The sequence below is a fragment of the Tachypleus tridentatus genome, chromosome 8 (genome assembly GCF_004210375.1).
Source record: "Tachypleus tridentatus isolate NWPU-2018 chromosome 8, ASM421037v1, whole genome shotgun sequence".
Classification (NCBI taxonomy): domain Eukaryota; kingdom Metazoa; phylum Arthropoda; class Merostomata; order Xiphosura; family Limulidae; genus Tachypleus; species Tachypleus tridentatus.
Genome location: NC_134832.1, coordinates 79,408,269 through 79,434,186, shown reverse-complemented (window position 1 = coordinate 79,434,186; position 25,918 = coordinate 79,408,269). Strand labels below are relative to the sequence as shown.

Sequence of the window (25,918 nt, the reverse complement as noted above, 5' to 3'; positions counted from 1 at the left end):
TACTGCTGCTGCATAGTCGTATATTGATGGCTTACGAACGGTGGCAGGATCAAGTTCTACGAGAGTAGTGAAAGAGAGCCAGTTTGCTTGATCCAGCTTACACTGGGGTACACAGGTCAGGTGGCATCGACCATGGCCAGCCTCTCTCAAAATTGTAGGAAAATGATCACTGCCTCGTGGGTTATTGGCAACCCTTCATGAAAAGTGGGAGAACAGAGAAGGGAAGGAAACTGAGAGATCAATAGCAGTAAAGGACTGACTAGGTGCATTAAAAAACTGCTGTCAATAAGAGAAAATTTGTGATCTAAGAGCGTATGCTCTATGGAGCGACCCCTCCCATCAATATCAGCACTTCACCAGAGAGGAAGGTGTCCATTAAATTCCCCCAGGATTAAAAAGGGAGATAGCAACTATTCAATGAAAGCATCAAGAGCTTATTGATCATAGCTCTCTACAGGCGACAGGTAGAGAGCACAAACAGTAATGGTATTGTCCAAGGAAACACGGATGGCTATGGCCTCCAAGGTTGTGTTGAGTGGCAAAGACTGGGTGGGCACTTGGCAAACAACCAACAGTACCACACCTCCATGCACTCGTCAATCACACAGCCTGTCATTTTTGTACAAAGAAAACTGCCAAAAGGTGACTTACCGGCAAGTTTCAGAAATATGTCCTGTGAAAAAAGACATACAGGATGGTAGGAATCAATCAGTGCTTTGATGTTGTTCAGATTATAACGTAAACCTCGACAGTTCCATTGTATCAAGGTGGCCATTTTTATTTATGTGTAAGCAAACTGGGTCGAGAGCCATTCTGTTTACGACCACATCTTTTATCTTTGTTGTCTTTGTTCGAGGAAGGTTCTGTCGACCTCCATAGATCCTGCTCTGGGAACTACAAACACCCAGGAGTAAAAATTTCCAAACCATGTTGATCAGGTTTTATAGCCTGTTGTGTGAGGAAGTCTTGCACCACATCGAACACATGCTGACATGACAAGAGATCCCAAGGAAGAGGAAAAAAAACAAGCACATCGTACATAGGAGGAAGAGTAAGAAGTATGATGAATCTCTATGACAAAATTCGATGAACGCAAACACACTGGGTACACACACTAAAACCATTATTGGCATACGAAGCACCATCGTGGAAAATGATAAACAATGGCACCATGGAAAGGAGAAATAAGCAAGGATTGAAAAAGGGAGATTCGGGTAATGAGAATCGATGCCATACTAATCTGAATTGGAAAAACAGGATATCAGATGAGAAAGGGTAGAATGCTGTTGTACAGAAGGGACCCTCGAAAACACGAAACACCTCAAATACAGGACTATCCAAAAGTCCCATAGATAAGGAGCCAGAAGATGGGTCCATGACAATGCAGCATCATGACCCAAAACGTCCCAACAACAAATAAACCATGTTTGCAAGGCCAGCACTGAAGAAAACAGGCAGGCTAATATAAAAGTGAGGAGGAAGAGAACATTCTAAAAAATTCCTTGGGGTTCCTGTGAAGAGCCTTATGCAAAAGTGGTAACGAAGAGAGGCACTACAAAGTATTTACTAGGGTAAAATGAACACAGGAATACTGAGCATTGTTAGGATGAATGGGAAATTCAGGTCCCATCTGCCAAGTAGAGAAAACTGAATCCAACAATTGTTGGTCCAGATATGAACACTCCATTTTATTATAACAAAGAGTGGACTAATTCGAAGTTCGCAGGGGACAAGGCATACAAACACCACTGCCTTACTGGGAGGCAAAATGCTCAGTGTGAACCCAAATATCTGGGGATAGGGTAAAGACAAAACAAAGTTGGAAGGCAGAATTATGCGATAGGGAAGGGCGTGAGTCATAAGAGAAAGAAGCAATAGACAAATCATCACATACCAGAGAAATGGAATCAGATAAGGGTGGGATTTGGAAAGGCACAGCAAACTCTGGAGAGGTGGGAAGATAATCAAAATCCTTATCAGCCTTGACTGGTACAAAAGGCTCAGGTGGAAGAGGGTCAACAGCAGGAGATAAAGATTGTCCCATACAATACTAATATCCTTCCAAACAAAGGCCAATAAATTCCCCGAAAGGTTGCCCGCACCTGTCGTCTGAATTATTTTATCAAATGAAAGAGACGTATCAGAAAAGATAACATTTACTTTGAAATTCATGTTTGATATGAAACAAACAAGCAAAACTTTTCGCCACAAATCGCAGGTACATCAAACACTTTCAAAAATAAAGTGGGGAAAATATATTGAAGAAAATTAAATTAAACCACTTTAAGAAGTAAAGAACAAAAAGAAAAAACATACAAACTCTAGCAGTGCCAAATAAGAAGTGATAGGTCGGTAGTAGAGCACAGAGGGAGTCACATGCATTATGTGATAGTAGTGTTGTGCTATTGGTGGATAAATGATGCATGGTTATTTACATGCGAGACATGTTGAAATCTTTTATTTCGGTGGAAAGTGCGGAAGGTTGGTTTGTAGCATGCATTATAAATAAAGTGCGAAAGGTTGGTTTGTAGCATGCATTATAAATAAAGTTCGCATATAAAGGACACCACAAAACGGCACGAGCTAATATTATGAGATGAGGGTAGAACAGTATCGGAAAGTAGAGTAAAAGGAAGGTGATTAAAATAATAATTAGTATTACGTCAAAAATATTGTTAAGAGGTTAATATTCCCTAAACATATAAATTAGTAAGTCCAAATTGTAAAATAATTATAAATGCTACAATGCTAAGGTGCATGATAGAATATTGTGTGTAGTTCTCATAATTTGTTGTATTGTATGAACACTTATATTGCACTGATGCATTACATGCCTTTGTGATATGCTGACATTTCATGCATTTTCCACTTTCTTGTTTTAATACATGAATTTTCAAACACTTTTGTTTATTCTGGATGTATAAAATTTTCAAATAAAACATGGTCATGAAAGTTACATTTGTTCTCATTGCCCTATTCACTGTAATTTCCTTAAGATAATACCTGCTTTGCCCTTGAAAGGTACTGCTGTAAAGCTGCACTTTTTGTATGAAATGAGAAACCAGGTATCTTTATTGGCTGGTTAAGTAGTAATTACAAGTTTATAATCCCCCTTATTTTCAAATGGGAATGATTAGTCATATGGGCAGCATTAGTTACTCAATGTAAGTCTGACATTATTAACACTAGCATGGTCAACCTACCCCTCCAGTAAAGGTGAATTGTCCATCATCTAAAGGTAAAAAACATAAACTATCATTTTGTATTTTAATAAAACCCACATTATTGTATCTTTAACAGTTGCATCCACTCTAGTTATTTCTCAGCACAGTATAACTTAGAATTACTTCATAATATATCTTGCCAGGTTTCCCATCACATTGTAGAACTACCTGATTCACCCTTTATGGAAATCAGTCTTAACTGAAGAATATCATAATTTTTTAAATCCTTGAAAGAAAATTGAGCTCTATCTTAAATGGATGCTTTCAGTTACATCTTTTAAAAAGCTCTACATTTAATAATACTAATACAAAACAACAAATAATTTATACTATTAGAAAATGTTAAATTTAAATATAACTTATTTTAAGAACATTTCAACTTGCAAAATGACAAGGCAACATTTTGTTAGGATTTAATATGACAGAAGATTTAGGCCATTTTTAAACTGATTCGTATTTTTTCGAATCAAAAAGGATGATTCATAACAACTGCCTAACTTTTGCTGTCACATCTCTAATAGCTAACTGATTTTATGCAGAATAATTATGAATTCAGTTGAAGATTAATATATGATTATTTTATCATTCACAAGATTAAAACACCAAAATGGTGTTTTTGCAGGTTGTGTCATTTACTTTTATGTCAAACCACAATGATCTATTTATATACGTATGTACTGTACATATGTGTATAAATGTATATATTTTCCTGTCTCCCTGTTAATAGTAATGGATTATTCAACATATAATCTACATACTAATCCTATTGTTACATAGGATTTACAAATTTTAGAAGCTTCACAATCAGCTAATAAAAACCAAGATATAAAAGCCACAGCCACTGTATGAAAGTAACTCCATGGTTTTGAAAATGATGGATTGAATGCATAAATTCAAAATGCCAGCTATAACAGTACCTCAGTTACCAAAATGGGGAAAAATATCGAGTGTAGCAATGAATTTTGCTACTCATTTCAGTTGGTGGGTCTAGGTTTCATGTCAGTTTTCTAGAATGTGAAAGTTATGAATATCTAGTGTGGTCCGAATTTAGCTGATTGGGGTTTGATCCACCAGTAGTAGTAAATGAAGGATCTGTGAATGTCTTGTGATATTATGACATTTTTGGACAATGCTGCAATTTCCTAAGATAATTTTAAGAAAAAGAACCATAGCTTTTTTGTAAGGTAACGTAGTATGTGATACAGTAGGCTGCGTCCAATGTTCAGAACCCGTCTTTGGCACCTCAATGCTCTATCCTGAATGCAACTGCACTTCTCTGGAACACTTAAGAAAGGCATGCGACAAAACAAATGGGTTGGTCTGAAGAATTAAATATCACTACACTTACAACTATAATAGAGGGAAAATATCGTTATATTCTATCGCGTTTCAATAGTTTATATCAAGTATTATGATCAGTACAAATTGCAATGGCCAACGAGGGTTAAGTGTATCCTATTATAATAGCATGCCAGTATAATGAAAAAATGACATGTATACACTGCTGGTTAAAATCTTAAGGCCATTGAACATAATGAAAAAAATATGCATTTTGTGTTATTAGACTCAACCACTTATTTGAGTAGAGTTTCGAAAGATGAAAATAAGAAAAGGGAAAATAAAAATAAAAAACCTTTTTAGCACTTAATAGGGAAGATGTGAACACTATGAAATTAGCCTAAATACTTGCTGGTCAAAAGTTTAAGACCATACCGAAACGAAGCGTTAACCGGTAAACACGTAACGAAATTCAGTCATTTATGTTCAAGCATTAGCGTTGACAACATCTCACACTGACATCTCCTGTGGTACATTGAATAAAAACATGGCAAAGGCTAAAAAGTTGACAGAGTTTGAACGTGGCAGAATTGTCAAGCTATAAAAGCAAGGTCTCTCTCAACGTGCCATCGCTGGTGAGATTGGGCGTAGTAAAACTGCTGTTGCAAATTTCTAAAAAGACCCTGAGGGATACGGAACGAGAATTTCAAGTGGTCGATCCAAGAAAATTTCGCTGGCATTGAGCAGGAGGATTCCACCGGTTGTATGGCAAGACACCAGCCGATCGTGGAACCAGATTAAGGCCCTAACGGACGCAGAATACAGCTCAAGAACAATAAGACAGCGTCTACGAGAGAAAGGCTTCAAAAACCGTAAACGTCTTCAAAGGCCACGCCTCCTTCCACACCACGAAATAGCTCGGTTAAATTTTGCACCAAATATGGGACAAAGAAAAGTGGACGAAGGTTTTGTTCTCTGATGAGAAGAAATTTAACTTGGATGGTCCAGATGGCTTCCAACGTTACTGGTACGATAAGGATATCTCACCGGAGACATTTTTTATACAACACAGTGGAGGAGGTTCCATCATGATCTGGAGTGATTTCTCCTTCCATGGAACAATGAAGCTTCAGGATATACAGGAGCGTCGAACAGCAATTGGCTACATTTGCATGTTGGAGAGAGCATCCTTATTGACTGAAGGCCCTCGTTTGTGTGGAAATGACTGGATTTTCAGCAGGACAACGCTGCAATCCACAATGCTTGCAGAACAAAGGACTTTTTCATGGCGAATAACGTGATTCTTTTGGACCATTCAGAGTGTTCGCCCGAACTGAATCCCATTGAAAATGTCTGGGGGTGGATGACAAGGGAAGTCCATAGAAATGGATGTCAATTTCAAACAACACATGATCTTCGTGAAGCCATCTTAACCACTTGGAATAACATTCCAGCCAGCCTTCTGCAAACGCTTATATCAACCATGCCAAAGCGAATGTTTGCAACTCACTACTGAGACCTCTTATTGGGCATTTCCTACCCTATTTAGAACTTCTTTTTGGTATGGACTTAAACTTTTGACTACCTAGTATTTAGGCTAATTATATAGTGTTCACATTTTCCCTATTAAATGCTAAAAAGTATTTTATTTTAATTTTCTCTTTACTTATTTTCATATCTCGCAGCTCTATTCAAATAAGTGGTTGAGTCTAACAACGAAAAATGCATATTTGTTTCTTTATGTTCATTGGCCTTAAGATATTGGCCAGCAACGTATATATATATATTTTATATACCTAATTTTGTTTTATTCATTTAGTCATACTTTTTTAATTTTACAATAGAAAATTTATCATTAAAAAGCAGGTTATTCACAAATATTGTAAAAATGTTGTTGCAGCTATGATGAATAGCTAAAACTACTATTGTTTGACATCATAAAAAGTTTTAGATTTACACAAAATAAAACTATTACACTAAACAGTATACTTTTCCTCCTATACCATTTATTTACATTTTATTTTTGACAAATGAAAACAGGTAAATAAGCACCCTAAAATAATAAATTTTAAAACATTAAAAAATAAATAAATACTGTGGAAGTTAAGACAATTTGCGTATTTTAGTGTGTACACGTAGTGGTAATTATGCCTAAAACTAAAAGAGATGTGCAGAGAGTAAAATCACGTACTATTATTTTAAATGATAACTCGGGTAAAGTGATCATAAAAAGATGAAAAGTTGAACAGATAAAACGGCATGTACCAACAAGTTAAATTAAGCATAAAGATTAAATTAGGATTTTCTATGTTATCGACAACATTTAGTTTGCTAACTAACTACTGTTACTAATTATAACATACAGACAATTAGAAGTTATTTAATCTTTCCAAGGCTGTCCTTGCACATCCACCTTTGAGAAAATGTAAAGATTTAAAACCGCCATTTATTTTTGTCTATTTGGAAATCATCTGTTCCTTTTATATGCTGTGATACATTGCCGGCGTCCACAACTGCCCATGGCAACTTGTTTCCCAAGTCAATCACTCTGTCAGTTAAGAAAAATACAACTGACTTAAAAATGAATACTAAACTATTTATTTGAAAAATTAAAAAAATAGATTTATCATTCATAACTAGAAACCAACGTATATGTAAAGTAGTTAAAAATATTCAAATTTGTCATTTTCTCATTTATAAGGCGTTCTTTTAATCGTTGCATAAAAGTTAAAAACAAGTATGAGGTCATTCACCAATTACTAGGAAAAATATTTAACTTTATTACAATGTAAAACAGAAATATATGATTTATAAAATCTGACTGCAAAACACATGATTCAGCTTTTTAATACACATGTAATTTATTTCAGATATACTATTACCTTTTTGAATAATATTCACAAACCCTTACAGGCATGCACCAAAAAGAGTGGAAACAAAGTTAGTCAGTTTCTTAGACTGGCACTTTGGATAATTCGAGGATATTGCGCATCTTGCTGTTGCGTATTTTAGAAAGACACTTTATCTCAATTGTTTTAGTACCTAACTTAATGAAGGGTGCCAGATGTTACCTGGGGTAACCTGCAATGGATTGGCAATTCGTCCAAAAAGAAATGTTTTAACAATATCATTCGTTTGTGAGATTCAGCAGGGGTTCAGGACCGGATCCTACGTACCAAATCGGTACGGAAGGGATTTGACCTTGACTATTATTTAAATACCTAGATAACAGTATAATAAGATAACGGAATTAATTTTCTGTATTTCTATAGATTTTAACATTTATTATTATTCCTCCACCTCCAAAAAACAGCTCTCATAAAAAATTAAAAAATGCCTTAGTTGAGAAAATGTGTATTTTTGCAAATTATAATTATTCTAACTTTCAGGTTAGAACAATATTTTTTCTCAGCTTGCATTAATTACTAAGCAATTTGTACCAGAGTTATTATTAGCGAGGTATTAGATATTCTCAGAACGCATTAATGAACTGTGTATTTTTATCAATTTGTTAAACTCTTCTGTTTGCCCACTAAACCATTTCATCTTTATTTGATTAGGAGTATTTATTTATTATTTTTGACATTGTAATGATACCCAATGGCCTGCTTCAGTTGTAATAACTACAGACGACATGATATTTGTGATTATACCAACTTAACTATTGTTGTTCCTTTAGTAATGATATCAGCGCCAATTGGTTTTTCCCAGCCTCACACCAAAAGAAAGAAGTATTATTTATAGACTTCCAGCAGCTTGATTTTTCCAGTTCTAAACATTACCAGGTAGGCTGATACTGTTATTCGGCTTCTTTCAGAGCAGGTTTCACTTGGTAACAGTAATCAACTATTATTAACTCTAAAGCAACAGATCCCTATACGTGAGATCGTTGAGATATATAAACTTGCTGACATAGAGTTAATGGTAGATGCCAGCTATATAGAACATAGCCAAACTTTATTATCACTTTGGTAAATGGACAGTGTTAGCACATTGTTCCACGCCTCGTAGAGAACGTTTTAAAGTTGTCTCTGGTGTATCTTCAAAAATCAGTGTGGTTGAGTTACATGTAGATCTTTGCAGGTCTGGCAACGTCATTACATCTTAATAGGCAGAAAAGAGAAAGATATGTGAGCATTTGAAATGCATAAACAATTTTTTACTGGAATTGAATTATCCAGGTTGTGTTTCTGAATCTTCAATGTTTCTTGTGTTCCAATTACGATTGAAGCTCCAACTGCAAATTTCTCTACCAAATTTGCCAGGGTAATTAAATGAGTTCACATAGTTTGTTTTCTTTATATTAGAGAATCCTAGTCATTGCTGTAGAGCTTGGCTCTTTTTTAGTCACGAAATCACATTTTTTGTTTAGGTATTGAGCCATATTTATACACATGGCGTTACAGAACATGCTCTGTTTCATTGGAGGTTCGACAAATTACTTCAGGCAGTTCAAAATCTGTGTACTACAGAAGTAAGACTGTGAATAGATTTCTTCTTCAAGTTACAAAAGGACAGACTTAAAATGTGCTGAATTTTTTTATTTTGCATAGCATTTCAAAAATAATTTTATTTGATGCATTGGCTCTTGCAAATGCTGCCGTTAAAACACATTTTGTGCACTTCACTCAGACTCCTTGGGTTTGGTTTGGATTTCATGCAAAGCTTTGCGAGGGCTATCTGCGCTTACTATCCCTAATTTAGTAGCGATAGTGAGATTAATCGTTATTATACGACACCCAAGGCTAAAAGATCGAGCATGATCGAATAAAAGGATTCGAACCCGTGATTTTCAGATTGCGAGTCGAGTACCTTAACCACCAGACCGTGCCAGGTCTTACTCGATCTTCTTTACTAATTTCAAACCCAAAATTACTTTTAACTTGAATTTTTTTTAATTATCGTAATAATAGTTAATGAGTTTTTGCGAGCATAATTTGTATGGACCTGTAAAAAGCAATTTGTATTAAAATAAAATTATACATTCCTCAGTTTATACTATTTTGTGAAGTGTGTTTATTTGTTTGATTGAAATTAAGCACAAAGATGCACAATGGGTTAGCTCTGATCTCCCCATTACGGGTATCGAAACCTGGTTGCTAGCGTTGTAAATCCGCAGACATACGACTGTGCCAGTGGGGGGCTGTGAAATGTGATTGACGCCATAAATATTTACTTCCTGGGTAAAATTTCCATCGTGTTTTGTTCTTTTGATAAGCACAAAGTTGTACAATGGGCCATATATACTGTGCCCACCACGAGTACCGAAACACAAGTTTTAGAATTATAAGACTTCAAATTTACAAATGATCCATTAGAGCTGACACACTTTCTAACACCTTGATTGAGCTCTTATTTGACAGAACATTTTATTTTGTTGTGGTTGTAATAGCTAATATTTCTCTCCTAGAAGAACTATATATTCATATGTTTAGTTCTTGAGTCGTTTCACATTTTTAACCCCACTATCCTGTGTGTTTGTGATTTTTAGCACGATTTCTCGAAACAGCTCAACGGTTTTGGAGGAAACTTGATATGCAGTTGGACTATTACCCAACTTAGGAGAAATTAGTTTGAGAAAGTCAAGGTCTTAGGAAGGGCATGAAAATCCATAAATCCATATCTATTAACATGGAGACCGATTTTTCAATATAACTAAGTCAAAATGGTCAGATTTTGTTGAAACTTGATGTACTTAGGAATAATATTAATCCTCATTATCCTAAAAAATGTTCTGTGTCCGTTGATAGCACATTTTCTTATTTTTTGAAAGGCGAATATGATCAACGCTGCATGACTGAGGTAGACGATTTACTGAGTGCTGTTTTAGTTTACTTTGAGATTGTTCTATGAGGACAGTGTTATTGACAACCATATGAAAGTGATTGTATGAAAATTTCAGTGATCATCATTCCATGAGAGGAAGTAACAACTTAGATACCAATAAACTAACAATAAATACATGGCCTAGAATGGCTAGGTGGTTAAGACATTCAACTCATAATCTCAGGGTCGCGGGTTCGAAATTTCGTTACACCAAATATGTTCAATTTTTACTGGTATTACTAGTTTTTAAATGTGTGCTTTACCTTAAACGTTTGAAATCAATTACCTCTCATATAAAACTTCTGTGTTCCTCTTCTTATCAGTCTGGTACTCTTACTTATCCTATCAAATACTATCGTATGATTATCTTCAAAAAGGTCAGTTCAGTTTTATATGATTTTTCCTATTATCACTGATACTGAGGGCCTTATTGCTATTCTTTTTGCTCACCTTGTTTTTTATCTAGAATATTCTTAAACGACATGTTATATCCACTGTGTTCCTTCGTGGTGTATCAAATATTATAAGCTTCTAGTTTTTTCAAACCAACCATAGCCTCTACCATTCTCTATTTATCAGAGTGCTCTGAGGCTACATTAGTGAATTCGTGAACTTAATAAATGTTTTGGTGTGTTTGTATATTCTTTCAATAAAGATTCTCCCCATTCTCTTGTTTGGTAAATTTACAAAATATTTCACAATATTCACTATCTGACTTATAATGTAAGCAGGAAATGCGAAAAGGTCTTTCTTAATTAATGCTAGTGCTGTTCGACAATGTGTTTTTGCAGTGGAGGCTTATTAACTGTTTTGTGGGTGTGGAGCATTGAAAGAGCAGGTTATTTGTAGATTGGGGTATTTTAAAGCAAAATTTATTGCAACTCGCCATTCACAAAAGTAAGACATTTTTATTTTATTGAATCTTTGTTATTACCAAACATTTACTAAGTATATTTTCATAAATTGTTACGTATTTAGTTTAATATCAACGTTTGTTTTAGTTAAATATAGATTTAAGAATGCATGCAACTTATAATGTTGCAAAATTTCCGTCTATTTTCTCTAAATTTGTAGAAGATTTTCGAGTGTAAGAATCGACAATACACTATTTGTGTAATTAAAATACTGTTGCTAACTGAGCTTTCGAGAAATACGCCTAAAGTTTATAATCGACGCTCCAAGAACTTTTGTATATATACCATTATTTGTTATAACCGTTATTATAAATTATATTGTTGTTTGTTTATTAAAATACATTTGTATTAAGAAAGAAAATTGTGTGTATCAATGTTGTTGACAAATATCATAAATTTGATACATATTTATATTTAATTAATTTCTAATCAAAATTATAGTTTAATTGTCTGCAATCGTAATACGTAACATTATAAATCTGACACTCGTTCCAGATAAATTATAATACGTAACAAGTTATGTATATATATATATTATAATTGAGGGTACTGTTAAGGAAGCAAAAATTGTATAAAAAACACTATAAAGGTGGTAGGGTGTTCGACTCGTAATCTGAGGGTCGAGGGCTCGAATCGCCATCACACCAAACATGCTTCGTGAAGGCGTTATAATGTGACAGTCAATCATACCATTCTGGGTGGTGATGACTAGTTGCCTTCCCTCTAGTCTTACAAAGCTAAATTAGGAACGGCTGGTACAGGTAGCCCACTTGTAGTTTTGCGCGAAATTAAACAAAGAACATTTATTTTGTTATTAAATGACGTCATTAGATGTTAATTCAATACTATACTTTGTGAATGTAATAATTGACTAATTTAATTGATTCAATACTCGTATCTTTATATTCAAAACCAAGTCTACAAAGAGTAGAAATTAAACATACATGTATATCAGTCTTTTCTAATTCTCCATTTTTGAGCAAAACTCCTAAACCAACATAGCCCATGTACACCACCGTACAGTGTCCTCTAGGTGATAGACGCTAACACATATACGTAATGGATCATCTTTATAGTAAGATTGTCAATAAACATAAGCCTCCATTGGCTCTGTGGTATGCCTGAGGCTTACAGCGTTTAAACGTCGAGTGGAGAAAGCCCATTTTGTCGCTTTATGTTTAACAAAAGAAAACAAAAATCACGCCTGACTTCAGCAGACAGTGAACTAATTAAGGCAGCTAAAGCAATTATTTTTACGCTAATTTTACTTTCAATAAAATCTACTATCCCACATTTTCTTTATATCATTTACTGTATATTACTTGCTCGAAAATTATTTTGTAGATAATCAATAAACATGCTAAATTCAGAAAGGTGCGTCAGATTGTGAAGCTGCAAAGAGACGAAAGAATCACATTTTAAAACTCAAGAGATAGGTCTCTGGAGGAAAAAAATCATTTATGTAATAGTATATATATCAACGTACAGCCCGTCCAAAATTAGGGGAAGTAGTACTACTTATAGTATCTCCTAACCTTATACTGTATAGTTGACGGAAATAAACAAATTTTGTGAAATCAAGCTTAATCAACAGAGAGGCAGAAAAGTGCAGTCGAGGCAGTCCAAAATCGGTAATTCCTTTGTGAGCGAATCAAAATTAAGATCATTAACGAAATCAATTTGTCGCGTACTTACAGAATACTTATTGGAAAAAAAACACAACAGATTAACAACTTCTAATATATAGAAAATATCAGTGCGTTTTAGTGACACTACGTTCCAACAATGGCTTTTATGTCATGTCGCTTAACAACAAAGGCATAATCTAATAATCATAACACGCTCTCCACAATCCTCCAAATGCTATAAAATCGACAACACCATACAGACACTGACCTTTACATTTGTGTTTCTACAACAGGCAGTTGCCGTCTATTTAACTAAGTTTCGCCACGAATACTCTGCCTAAACAATTTGCCATAGAATAAACTTATATTATTGTTAGTCTATGTACTGAAAGTCAAAAAATGAATGTACAGACAATTGGTAACGAATTTACTGTTATATATTTATTTTAGTATCTACGTTTGTTTCAGTTTGTTTTTGAATTTCGCGCAAAGCTACACGAGGGCTATCTGCGCTAGCCATCCTTAATTTAGCAGTGTAAGATTACGTGGAAGGCAGCTAGTCATCACCACCCACCGCCAACTCATGGGCTACTCTTTTAGCAATGAATAGTAGGATTGACCGTCACATTATAACGTGCCCACGGCTGAAAGTGCGAGTAAGTTTGGTATGATTGGGATTGGAACCTGCGACCCTCGGATTACGAACAGGTAGACTTATAAGGTTTCGTGACCCCCCCCCCCCTCACGGCCCCTTATTAAATCGTAATAGACAGACAGTAATCAAACTGTTCTATTTGGATAAATGCATTTTGCCTGTTATGACTTTTCCTATTTCGAGAAATCGAGAGTGACGTGACACACACTGGCTTTTTATAATATAGCTTAGATTTTTACGGATGCTAATGATGGAGAGGCTCTAAAGGGGCCAGCATTTTAAATTTATGACTAGAGAAGCAAAATCTATAGTATCGCCCTACATAAAAAAAGAAGTACTTACGTTTCTAAAGCTTTTCTGGTTCATTTAATTCAGGAAGTACAGAATTTCTGTCAATCATTTTTTTATTTGAAGTACGTTTTTCAGCTTTTTTGGATTCTGCTGATGTCGAGATACTGATTCATTTCAGCAAACTTAGACCTAGTGTCAAAATAAGTTAGACCGTTAACAGAAGTTGATTGTTCTGAAAGTTTAGTGACGTATGGATATTTTTGTTTAGTAGGCTCCAAAAGCTCGACTGCTTTTATAGCTACAAGAGCTTGAGAAATAGCTGTAATTTGAGTTTCCATTGCTGGGTCCCACAAAAATACATAGTACAGAGAAAGGACTATCGCAGCTAAGGAAACGGAGAAAACATACGCAAATACAGTCATAAGTCGGATTATTTTCTTGTTTCGTTTCGTTTCGTAAATTTTTGAGTTATTTCGTAATTTAGAAAGTTTTACTTTCCCATCTCGTTCGACAGTTGTGTTATTAGGCACGCTCATCTCACTTTCGTTTTGTCACTTATGTTGGGAAGACACAGACGTGGTGGCGGTCATGATGGATGAATTAAATTCCCACTCAAAGACAAGAAGTTTCAGGAAGGCAATGGTACTGGAGAAAATTAAAGCAAAGTAAAACTAAGTGATTAAGAATAAAAGTTGCAAATAACTAGTACATAAATGTTATTCGTGCTAACGTGTTATATAAAAACACACTTATATTAAACAAATAATTATTGATCCGCACTTAACGTTTCTAAACTTACGTCATCAGTCTTTGGAATGAAAGAGCAATACAATGTAACTTAAAATAACCGTTGATCAAACAATGACGACTACAAATTACGCATGCCTTCGCTTTACCGCTTATAGAAATCGATTTTTGTGTAGGTATTCAAACAAATGTGTATATAAAATATTAATGTTAATGTGTTGAAAACGATTTATTAAACATCCAAATTGTTAGTAGTTCAGGAATATATATAAATTATGGTTCACTCGTTTAAAACATCAACATACATAGAACTCAATGATGATTAGCCTACATGCTTAAAGAAATATGATTACATACATATATAAGTAACTTTTATAACTTTAAGCAAATTCTACGCACAGATAAATGTAACTCATCAAATAATAAAATTAAATTATGCATTCAAGTCTTTAATAGTTTAGTGCTGTGCTTTGTATCATAATTTATCCTGGACGAGTCTCCGATTTATTATATGTACGTTCCGTATTAAGATTTCAAAGTCAGACACTATACTTTATAATTTATAAGGTAATTTGAAGACTGACTTGAAGACGAAAGGCGGAAGACTTTCGAAACGTCATCCTCTACACTTGTGTCTCCACAACAGGCAGTTGCCGTCCATTCTACCAAGTTTCATCATGAATACTCTGCCTAAACAATCTATCAAAGAATTAACTGAATGTCGGTATGTATCGAAATTATGATATTTGCCAACAAGATTGATACACACAATTTTTCTTAATACAAGCATATTTAAATATAAATAAATACAATTTGTAATAACGGCTATTACAAAGTTGATAAACAATTATTTATATACAGAAATTTTTACACACTCACAAACAATATTCAGTGTTCTATCTGGTCAAGAACTTAATATTTTATTGACGGTCCCGTCCCATGATGCGCAAATTATTTTTATGTTGATATACAGATGTACTGAGATAGATATCTAAAGTTCTCCCTAGAAATAGTAACGTCCGAAGTTAATTCTCTGAAGTTGAACAGTTCGTAACGTTCGAAGTCTATAAACATTTCTGGTCAAATTCGGTGGTTTTGCGATTAATAAGCGTTAATCACAATTATAGATTCCGAGGCTTATAGTATACTGACTGTAGGTGAGTAATAATATTCTGTCTCTTGGCATATCGATTTATAAACAGTTAGACGACGTTCTAGATCAGGGGTGTGCAACATTTTTCGTCGGTGGGCCATATAACCAACTTCATCAATCAAGCGGGGCCACTTAAAAAACAAGCTTATTCGTGTACATGCACAATAAATTAAAAAAAAAATTCTCAAAATGCAAGCAATAATATTTTATATTTTTGCATGAGTGATCATTTTAGTGCGACACTTGAAATTTAGAGTCCTTGCAGAGCTTGTCAATATCAGCTTTGACAGAAGTGTTTGTTTGTTTTGTTTGTTTGTTTGTTTGTTTGTTTTTTGGGAATTTCGCACAAAGCTACTCGAGGGCTATCTGTGCTAGCCGTCCCTAATTTAGCAGTGTAAGACTAGAGGGAAGGCAGCTAGTCATCACCACCCACCGCCAACTCTTGGGCTACTCTTTTACCAACGAATAGTGGGATTGACCGTCACATTATACACCCCCACGGCTGGGAGGGCGAGCATGTTTAGCGCGACGCGGGCGCGAACCCGCGACCCTCGGATTACGAGTCGCACGCCTTACGCGCTAGGCCATGCCGGGCCTTGACAGAAGTGGTTGCCACTCTTAACTGACTGGTCAAATGTTCATCAGTCAGCTGACTTCTACATTTGGTTTTGATGAGCTTCATTTTGGAGAAAAATTGCTCACAGCAGTAGGTGCTACCAAAAAGGGAGGAAATTCTTTGTGCATGACGGGACAAATTGGGAAACTTTTCACGTACACAGAGTTTGTAAAAAGTCTAGCAAACTGTTTTCAGAGAATTTCCTTTTAGTGTCCATGTCAGCCTGCAGTTCAATGAGTTCCATTTGGCAATCATCAGGACTGTCTTCCACTGCCAAATCAAAAGGTTGAGCGAACAATTTCAATCTAATTTCAGTTTGTCTGAAATCTGGAAATCTGTTTGCAAACTCATCACGCAGCTTTTGTACACTGGTTCCATATTTGGTGCAATCCAGATTAGGAAATTCCAGTTTCCTGGTTGCAAGACATGTAAAATGGGTCAATATGGCTCTTCTCAACTGAACCTGGAAAAGTTCCAATTTCTTCTCAAAAGCACAAATATGCTCAAACAACTTATTCACAAGTTGACTTTTCCCTTGTAGTTTTAAGTTTAAATCAGACAGATGCTGTGTAATGTCTGTGAGGAATGCTAAGTCATTCAGCCAGTTCTCATTGCTCAAGAAGTCCACATTCTGACGTTTGCTCTCCATGAAGAACTTAATCTCCTCTCGCAGATTCCAGAATCTCTTCAAAGTAGCAGCTCTACTAAGCCAACGTACAGCAGAGAAGTACAAAACATCTGAATACTCACTGTCCAGCTCATCTAAAAAGTTTTAAATTGTCGATGATTTAATCCTCGTGTTCGAATATAATTTACGCATTGGACGACATTTTTCATGACTTCTGCAAAATCCAAAACTTTGGTGCACAAGCTCTCTTGGTGAATAATGCAATGGCTTACAACTACGTCTTGTGCTCCAATTGCAGTTAGAAATTTCTTGGTGAATCCATTTGTCCTACCTGTCATGGAAGGAGCACCATCTGTTATAACACCACATAATTTATAAGGATTCAGTTCAAACTTTTCTACAACCTTAAGCACTTGTTCACAAATATCCTGTCCTGTGGTTGTGGAGGAAAGGCTTGCCATATCTAAAAACTCTTCGAAAACATCAAAGCCTGCAGTAACAGCTCTGATGAAAATGACAAGTTGGGATGTGTCATTGATATCAGTGCTTCCATCCAAAGCCAGACTGAAAGCTTCACACGAATTCAATCTCTCTTTCAAAGTTTCTTTGATGTCCTCTGAAAGATCTTTTGTCCTGCGTGAGACAGTAAAGCGGGAAAGGCTAGTTTGCTCCACCAAATATTTTTTCTCTGGACATGCATATTCTGTGAATATTGTTAAACAATTTTTAATAAATTCTCCATCACTGAAAGGCTTTCCCTTTTCTGCCATACATTCACAAAGCTTAAAACTCAGTTTTGTCACCAGTTCTGAATTTTTCTTGAAAGTGGTAAAACACCTTGTTGCTTTTCAATGGATGTTTTAAATGTTCAATTTTGTCCTTTCGTGCCTGACCAACAATTTCATCAAACTGGGAGGAGTGCTTAGTTGCGTAATGTCGCTTAATATGACTGCAATTGTAGTTTGACAGACGAGGCAGACAACACCTTGATTATGTGGGACAACAAGATATTTTGTGCACCATTCACTGTTGAATAACCTTCCCTCATCATCAATTTTTCGTTTCTTAACTGCTGACATTTTACTAGCCCTGAAATCAAAACAAAAATTATTCTCACGAAAATAGCAAAGTAGAAAAAAACATAGAATTTATTTACACATGGAACCTCTTATGGACAGAAACACATGTTTTTAAATTGGCATCCCGATCATAGCCTTCCGGTACTTAAATTAATTGAGAATAGCAAAATACAGTGTGACCTCGCCTATTCGCGGTTCGCCATTCGCGGCCCCGCATATTCGCGGGTTATGCGCGAACTGCGTTTTTGTAGGTCACAGAGACTGAAAGGGCTTTTCGAGGAGATTTCTGTTGTATTTACTCAATCAAGCCGTTTTTATCAATTGTCGTCTTCACCAAACAAGATTGGACTGCTATTGGCTGACTGCCTCAGCTTCCCCAACAACGCAAACGGCAAAGCACAGCCCGGTAACGCACGGTACAATTTAGTGAAATACATAACAGTATGCAATATTGCTACATTATTACTGCATCAATGAGTATAAGTATCATTAGTGTTTGGGAAGCATTTCATATAGTATATAATCGCATACATATACGTTTTAAAACTGCGTCCAATATTCGCGGTTTTCGCTATTCGCGGGAGGGTAAAGAACGTAACCCCGCGAATAACGAGGTCACACTGTACATAGAATCAGATGCATCTGAAAGCAAAATTTTAATAAATTCAGTAAAGTCACAACAATATGCTAAATAATAATCAATTTACCTTCAATCTCTTGTAGTAACTGTAAAAGGTAATAAAATTTTCACCAATAATGAATGACGGACAGCAGAGGTTAGGGAAAATTGTCGCCAGCGGGCGAAGGCGAGGTTCAGGACATGACGTTGAGTCGTAGACAATAGTGCTAGTGCACGTCACCTATTCATGCCCTAAGGAGGCCGACCAATCGAATTCGGCCTGCTCCTCTCTAGCAAAGATAATTTTAGAAGTTTGTCGAGTCGAAGCCTGGGAATCCCGTAGGATCGATGCTTTTAAAAATATTCCATTTGCGTTGGATTACAGATCAGGCCACATGGTTAGATTACAACAACTAGGGCCACACTAAATGGCTTGGCGGGCCGGGTTGTGGCCCGCGGGCCGCCTGTTGCACACCCCTGTTCTAGATAGTTCAATTGGCAACAATACTGGCAACCACCTTGTCAATTCTATGTTCGAGAATCTAAAAATTCAGAGAACAAGTTGGACTTGCATATACACATTCAACAATATGTGTCGTATGCATCAAACTGAAAACAAGCACACAAAAAACACGCAGAAGTTATTATGACAAATGTTTAACAGTAAATCTGTTACAGCTAAATAAATAAATATTTATTATAATATTAAATAAATATTATTTATTTACTGCTAACTTAACTCTTAATTAATGTTTAATAAACATATGATGATCTTACGTTTCGTTCTGGTTTGAAAAATATATTCTGCGAAGAGTATTATGTTAATAAAATACTAAATTGTTTAAGTTGTCAGCTGAGTATCTTTCTTTCTGGCATTTGTTAACACACCACACATAAATGGTATTTCATTTTCTGTAGTTTACTCGACAACATCAAGTAAGTTTTGAACGGTTTAGCAGATTTGAGTTAGGCCTAAACTATTATACTAAGCCAGAGAGCTGAAGTTAATTAAATAATCCCTCTATTAAACATTAATGCAAAATTAGTCAACTATGAGCTTAAAATATTTCACATAAATATGTAAACCCAAAGAAAAGAAAGTACAAAAAACAAAAAACGAAAGTATACATCCCTCGGTTGTGAATTTAAGCATTAAGAATGTTTTACGTTATTGCTTCTGCGTATTGTGTTACAGTTCGGAACTACTTACGGGTACTAAGATACCATTTGGCAGATCATGAGGATCCTAAAAAAAAAACTGAATAAAATCTCATATAACGAGCGGAAAATCATTTCTTTCCTGCAGAAAAGAAACTGCTTCCAAACTCTGCGTCAGTAATTGCGCTACTTCAACATGACTACAAGCAATAATGAGACAACCAACCATTTTTCACATGAACTCTTTGTAAGTATTTTATTGCCATTATTCCAAATCATCGGTTAGTATATTAAAGTACTATAGAATTAATGTTCATAAGTAACTGTTTAGCAAAAGTCTTGCTTGAAATAAAAGAGCTTAACCTATTTGAGAATACGAATGCTGAATGTAAATTTTAAGTAGATGAAAAACTTAATAAAATAATTATTCTTTGTCCCAGACTTCTTTGCGACAAAAAGTGTTCGTACCCCTGCGTCCTGAGTGGTCTTTTGCTCATAACTTTAAAAAGTATCATGATTAGGCTAATAGAAGTATAATATATTTTATAAATATTATACTAGCATACATCTACATAAATTTTTATGTAAATTAAACGACAAATAAACTGTTTATAAACAAATAACCAAAAATAGGAGGAGTAGAAAGTGTTCGTACATTTCAGAACGCGTGACAAAACCGATTTCCCGTAAAAATTTTGATTAGTTTGGCGAATAAACTATATTATACCATTCCAGAACTAGACGCTGGGTTCATAATTATTGGAATTTAGCCAGCAAAAAATGTACTTCCGGCAATTTAGCGCCGTCTCCGTCATTATCTGCTTGGTCATCATGGCGAACAGGAAACAACTGTCCAGTGATTTAAAACACCGAATTATTGTAAAATACAAGTCTCGTGTATCTCTTTCCGGTATTGCTACATAACGTAATGTGCCACAATCTACTGTTCAAAGCATAATTGCCAAGTTTAAGCTTAAAGGATCAACTGCTAACCTCTCTCGTTCCGGACGCCCCAACAAAATTCCAGAGAGAACCAAGAGGAAGATTCTCAGAGAAGTTAGTAGGAATCCTCGTTTAACACGTAATGACATACAGAAACTAGTAAGGGAAACTGGGGTTGAAGTAAGTACCTCTACAGTTACGAACATGTTACGCTCTTCTGGGTTCAAAGTATGCCGTCCTCGTAGAAAACTCCATATTTATTGTCTGTTTATTTAGAAGCACGATTGAGGTATGCAAGAAAGCATGTAGATAAACCCTTTACCTATTGGAAGAGTATTCTTTGGTCAGACGAGACTAAAATCGAGATTTTCGGCCACAATGATGTTCACTATATTTTCTGTAAGAAGGGGAAACGAAATCTTCCAAAGAACACCGCCCCTACAGTTAAACACGAAGGTGGCTCGATCATGCTCTTGGATTTCTTCAGCTCTTCTGGTGTAGGCAGCTTTCACTGCGTCAACGGAATTATGCAAAAAGAAGAGTACGTTGATATGTTAGGCACTTATATCAAGAATGATGCTCAGAACTTGCGACTTGGGCGTTGTTGGATCTTCCAGCATAACAATGACCCTAAGCACACATCGAAATATGTGCAACCCTGGTTGCAGAGGAACCATATAAGCGTTCTGGAGTGGCCATCGCAGTCATCTGATCTCAACCCAATTAAAAACGTTTGGCATGAGTTGAAGACCAGGGTTCATCAGCGTCATCCGAAAAAACGTGCAAGAGTTGGAGGCCTTCTGTAAAGAAGAATAGAAGAAAATACCAGTCGAGTACTGTCAAACGATCATGGAGGGCTATGAGGAGATATTACGCCAAGTAATTCACCTGAAAGGCTACACAACTGACCATTAAAGTAGACGCACGAATACTTTCTGCCCCTCCTATGTTTGGTTATTTGTTTATAAACAGTTTATTTATCGTTCAATTTACATAAAAATTTATGTAGATGTGTGTTAGTATAATATTTATAATACACTTTACTTTCGTTATCCTAATCGTGATACTTTTTAAGTTATGAGGGAAAAACTACTCACGACGCATGGGTACGAATACTTTCTGTCGTAACTATTGGTAAATTCTCTTATGATCATGAGCAACAGCTAACAACAAAAATAGATCTGTCTATCTAGAGACGGTGAACCGTCAGCCTCTTCTCTTGTGTCTAAGCCCACATTCTTGTTATCAATACTTCATTAAAGTGCCGACTCATTTCCTTTTTAGGCAGTTTTGAGCTCAATAATTATGAATCATCTGCAGCTTTAGCTCATACTATGGCGACTTTAAATATTTTTTTCTGGTTCTGCTTCATTAATGCAGCGTCCATAGCTTGCATAACCCTTTTACTGATCTTGATATCATCAGTTCATTACAGTATAAACATACAGCAGGACATTTCTCAACATATTTCTCCTCTTGAGTCATCATCATTACATAATCATTTTTTATACTTCTGTGCCTATACTTCATTGCATCACTGTATTACACTTCTTCTTATTACACACAACTATCTGAGGCATTTAAAATATACAGCAATATCTCAAGTGAGACGAAAGGCAATTAAATTTTACATTTGAATTAAAGTTGTACTGAAAATTATAGTAAGTCATAGTATTATTACAGCACAGGACGGTATAACGTGCTCATCATTCTCTTATTGAATATTTAAATGTTTCAAAATGTTGGTGTTTTCTTTAAGTTCAGTTTGAACATGAAACTGAGCAGGTTCAGTCCATTTTATTGTACTTCTTATAAAATGTTACTATAAACACTTGAATATACCTTTACTGTTTGTCCTGCTTTTGTTTCTGTGTGTCCCTAGCTTCCAATATCTCTGTTCAGGCTTTATATTTCCTTCATTTTGGTTTGTTGATCATGTGATGCTCATGAGTTTCCTTTCATCATTTCAAGTGTTACTATTACTGTATTACAGTTACCTAAGTGTTTTGTCCTTCGTACAACATTTTGTACCTTTTCTCTTATGGAGATCTTTTCCTGTCTTATGAAGATGTTCATATTAGAAATATTCACTAGGTGTGAATAAATGTATAAAGACTTAAATTAATATGCAATTCATTCATCTATATTCACCCAGAAAGAAGAAGAAACATGTTTCACAACTTCTTTGCTCAGATTTCTGCAAAATTTGTCAGTGGATGATTCAAAAGATGCATTCAACTATGGCTATACCCTATATAAGGCACAAGAAGTATGATAAGAGCCCGAAAATGTTTCAAAATAAACCAAACATCAGGGACAAACGTGCCTGCAACTCCCAAGTATATATTTTCCCAAAATTTGTGATAATTGTGATAATTCAGAGTTATATCTGCGCACAGTTACTAGATCTCTGCAAAACCATTTTTTGTTTTGAATTTGGCGCAAAGCTACACAAAAGCTATCTGTCCTAGCCATCCTTAATTTAGTAGTGAAAGACTGGAAGGAAGGCAATTAGTCATCGTTATTCAATGCCAATTCATGGGATATTCTTTTACCAACGATTTGTGGAATGGATGTCACAATTTAACGCCTCCAGAGCTATGCATCTTTTGTAGGAAGGAATTCAAGCCCATGACCCTCAAACTGCAAGTCAAACGACCTAACCACATGGCTATGCCTAGACAGAGGAAAGGTTAACACACAGAAACTGTTTACCAGCACTGATTGGAATGTCAAAGTGGATTGCAGAAGTTCTACCTCTTTAAGAATTCTAATTTAACTGTGGGTCTTACCTATTTCAGGACAATGAACTGGTTCTGTAGAGGATTAGATTAGATCTCCCATATAAAACCAAAACTGCTTATAGAATACACATTCTCTCTGTAGCTGACCAATCAGAAAAAAACTAATGTCATGCAAATATTCTACAAAACAGCAGGTTGATTCTTCGAATGGCTAATCTACAAAAAATTAATACATCAAGTAAACTTTTCCACATTACCTTCATCATGTTTATAGCGCTCCAAAATTAAAGCGTAGAGAAATTTAAAACTTTTCAACGTATGAAATACGTACCAGAGAAAATAGGATATGTATACTATACTATTTAGTACTATTTTATTCAAACAACTGATACACCTGCCAGTATTAAAATCTATAGTAATTATTGAATTCATATGGAAAGTTTAAAGCATGTTCAGTTGAAGCGAGGCATCCTTTTTTTTTTAACATGAAGTAAATTCATTGTGTGGTTTAACTTTGAAATAAAATATTTAAGGTATATAACCAAAGCGTATAATTTTTCTACAATAGTTAGATAAGTGCAATTAGCCCAGAATAGTCAGGTGGTTAGGGCAGTCGACTTGTAATCTGAAGTCGCAGGTTCCAATTCCCATCACTACAAAAAATCCCCCTTTGAGCTGTGGGGACGCTATAAGTGACGGTCAATTCCACTAATCATTGGTAAAAGAGCAATGCAAAAGTTGGCGGTGGATGGTGCTGACTCGCTGCCTTCCCTCTAATCTTACTTACACTGCTATGTTAGGGATGGCTGGCGCAGATAGCCCTCGTGTAGCTTTGCGCGAAATTACAAACAAACCAAACTTACAAAGTTTTTTATAGATTGTGAGAAGTTAAATTGAATTCGCTCTGCTCCATAATGTTTATACTTTTATAAATCATGAAATGTACGAGATAAAAGTTCACCTTTGATAAATGTTATTAATCTAGCGTAAATAACTAATAAACGCTCATGAAAACTTACTTTTGAGTTTTGTCGATTTGTTCCTCAGCGTTTGTATGTCTGGAGACTTATAACACTATACACAATATTTCGATACTGGTGAACACAGCCAGTTAGCGAATTGTGTAACTCTGCGCTTAGCTACAAAAACTGAAAAAATATAAAGCAAATGTATACACATATATATAGCTCGTTACGTCAATGTTCAGAAATAGATGTTTTTCTTAGCCACACTCCTTGGAAAGTGTGGTTACAGCGCTCGCCTCGTAATCTGAGATTCGCGAGCTGGAATCCTTGTCATACCAAACATGCTTGCCCTTTCAGCCGCGAGTACGTTATAATGTGACGGTCAATCCCACTATTTGTTGGTAAAAGAATAGTCCAAGAGTTGGCTGTGGGTGATGATGACTAGCAGCTTTTAGTCTTACACTGCTAAATTAGGGACGGCTAGTGCAGAGACCCCTCGTGTAGCTTTGCGCAAAATTCAAACCAAACCTAAATCAAATCTTGTTGGCTCTGATAAATATAAATTGAATTATGATTTGATTTTGGTTTGGTTTGAATTTCGCGCAAAGAAAATCTTGAATCACTCTTCCTCGAACAACTAGAAAAATATTACAAACGTGATTTCCTTGAAATCGCCAAAATTTTAGAATTAGATGTAAAAACATCAATGAGAAAAAATGAGCTAAAAAGCATATTGTTGAAATAATAGTCGATTATGATTTGTTGTCTGAGGAAGCATTAGGGAAATACTCTAGTGTATCCATTAGCCAATCAGAGTTGAGTTATAAAGATAAGTTAGAAATCCAGTTAAAACTCAAACACATCGAACTCGAACAAGACCGCATGGAAACCCAGGAAAAGCAATCCCAAATCGAAACAAAAAGGAAAGAGCAAGCCTGTATCGAAGTGGTAAGAGAGAGTAAACGTCTCGAGGCCGAACAAGCTCGTATTGAAGCCGGAAAGAAAATTAGGTTGAAAGATATGGAAGTTAGACTCAACTTTGATCAACTAAGGCAAAATGTCAGTTTTTAACTTAACCTGTACATTAAAGTACCACATTTAATGAAAATGAAGTTTATAAATATTTCCAACATTTTGAGAAAGCTACTAAAACATGGACCGGCATGACCAAGTGTGTTAAGGCGTGCGACTCGTAATCTGAGGGTCGCGGGTTCGCATCCCCGTCGCGCCAAACATGCTCGCCCTTTTAGTCGTGTGGGCGTTATAATGTTACGGTCAATCCCACTATTCGTTGGTAAAAGAGTAGCCCAAGAGTTGGCGGTGGGTTGTGACGACTAGCTGCCTTCCCTCTAGTCTTACACTGCTAAATAAGGGACGGCTAGCGCAGATAGCCCTCGAGTAACTTTATGCGAAATTCAAAAACAAACAAACAAAATTCCCAAAACCATGGA

The 25,918-nt window shown here is 35.7% G+C and overlaps 1 long non-coding RNA gene across 1 annotated transcript; it reads right to left on the bottom strand.

Annotated features, from left to right (window-relative positions):
- Positions 1 to 6,499: 6,499 nt before the first annotated feature.
- LOC143224190 (uncharacterized) lies at positions 6,500 to 24,627 on the bottom strand. Its single transcript, XR_013013256.1, has 4 exons — positions 24,522 to 24,627; positions 15,148 to 15,262; positions 13,868 to 14,461; positions 6,500 to 7,050 (listed from the first exon to the last, which is right to left on the bottom strand). It is a non-coding gene; the product is annotated as an uncharacterized LOC143224190 (long non-coding RNA).
- Between the last annotated feature and the right edge of the window lie 1,291 nt (positions 24,628 to 25,918).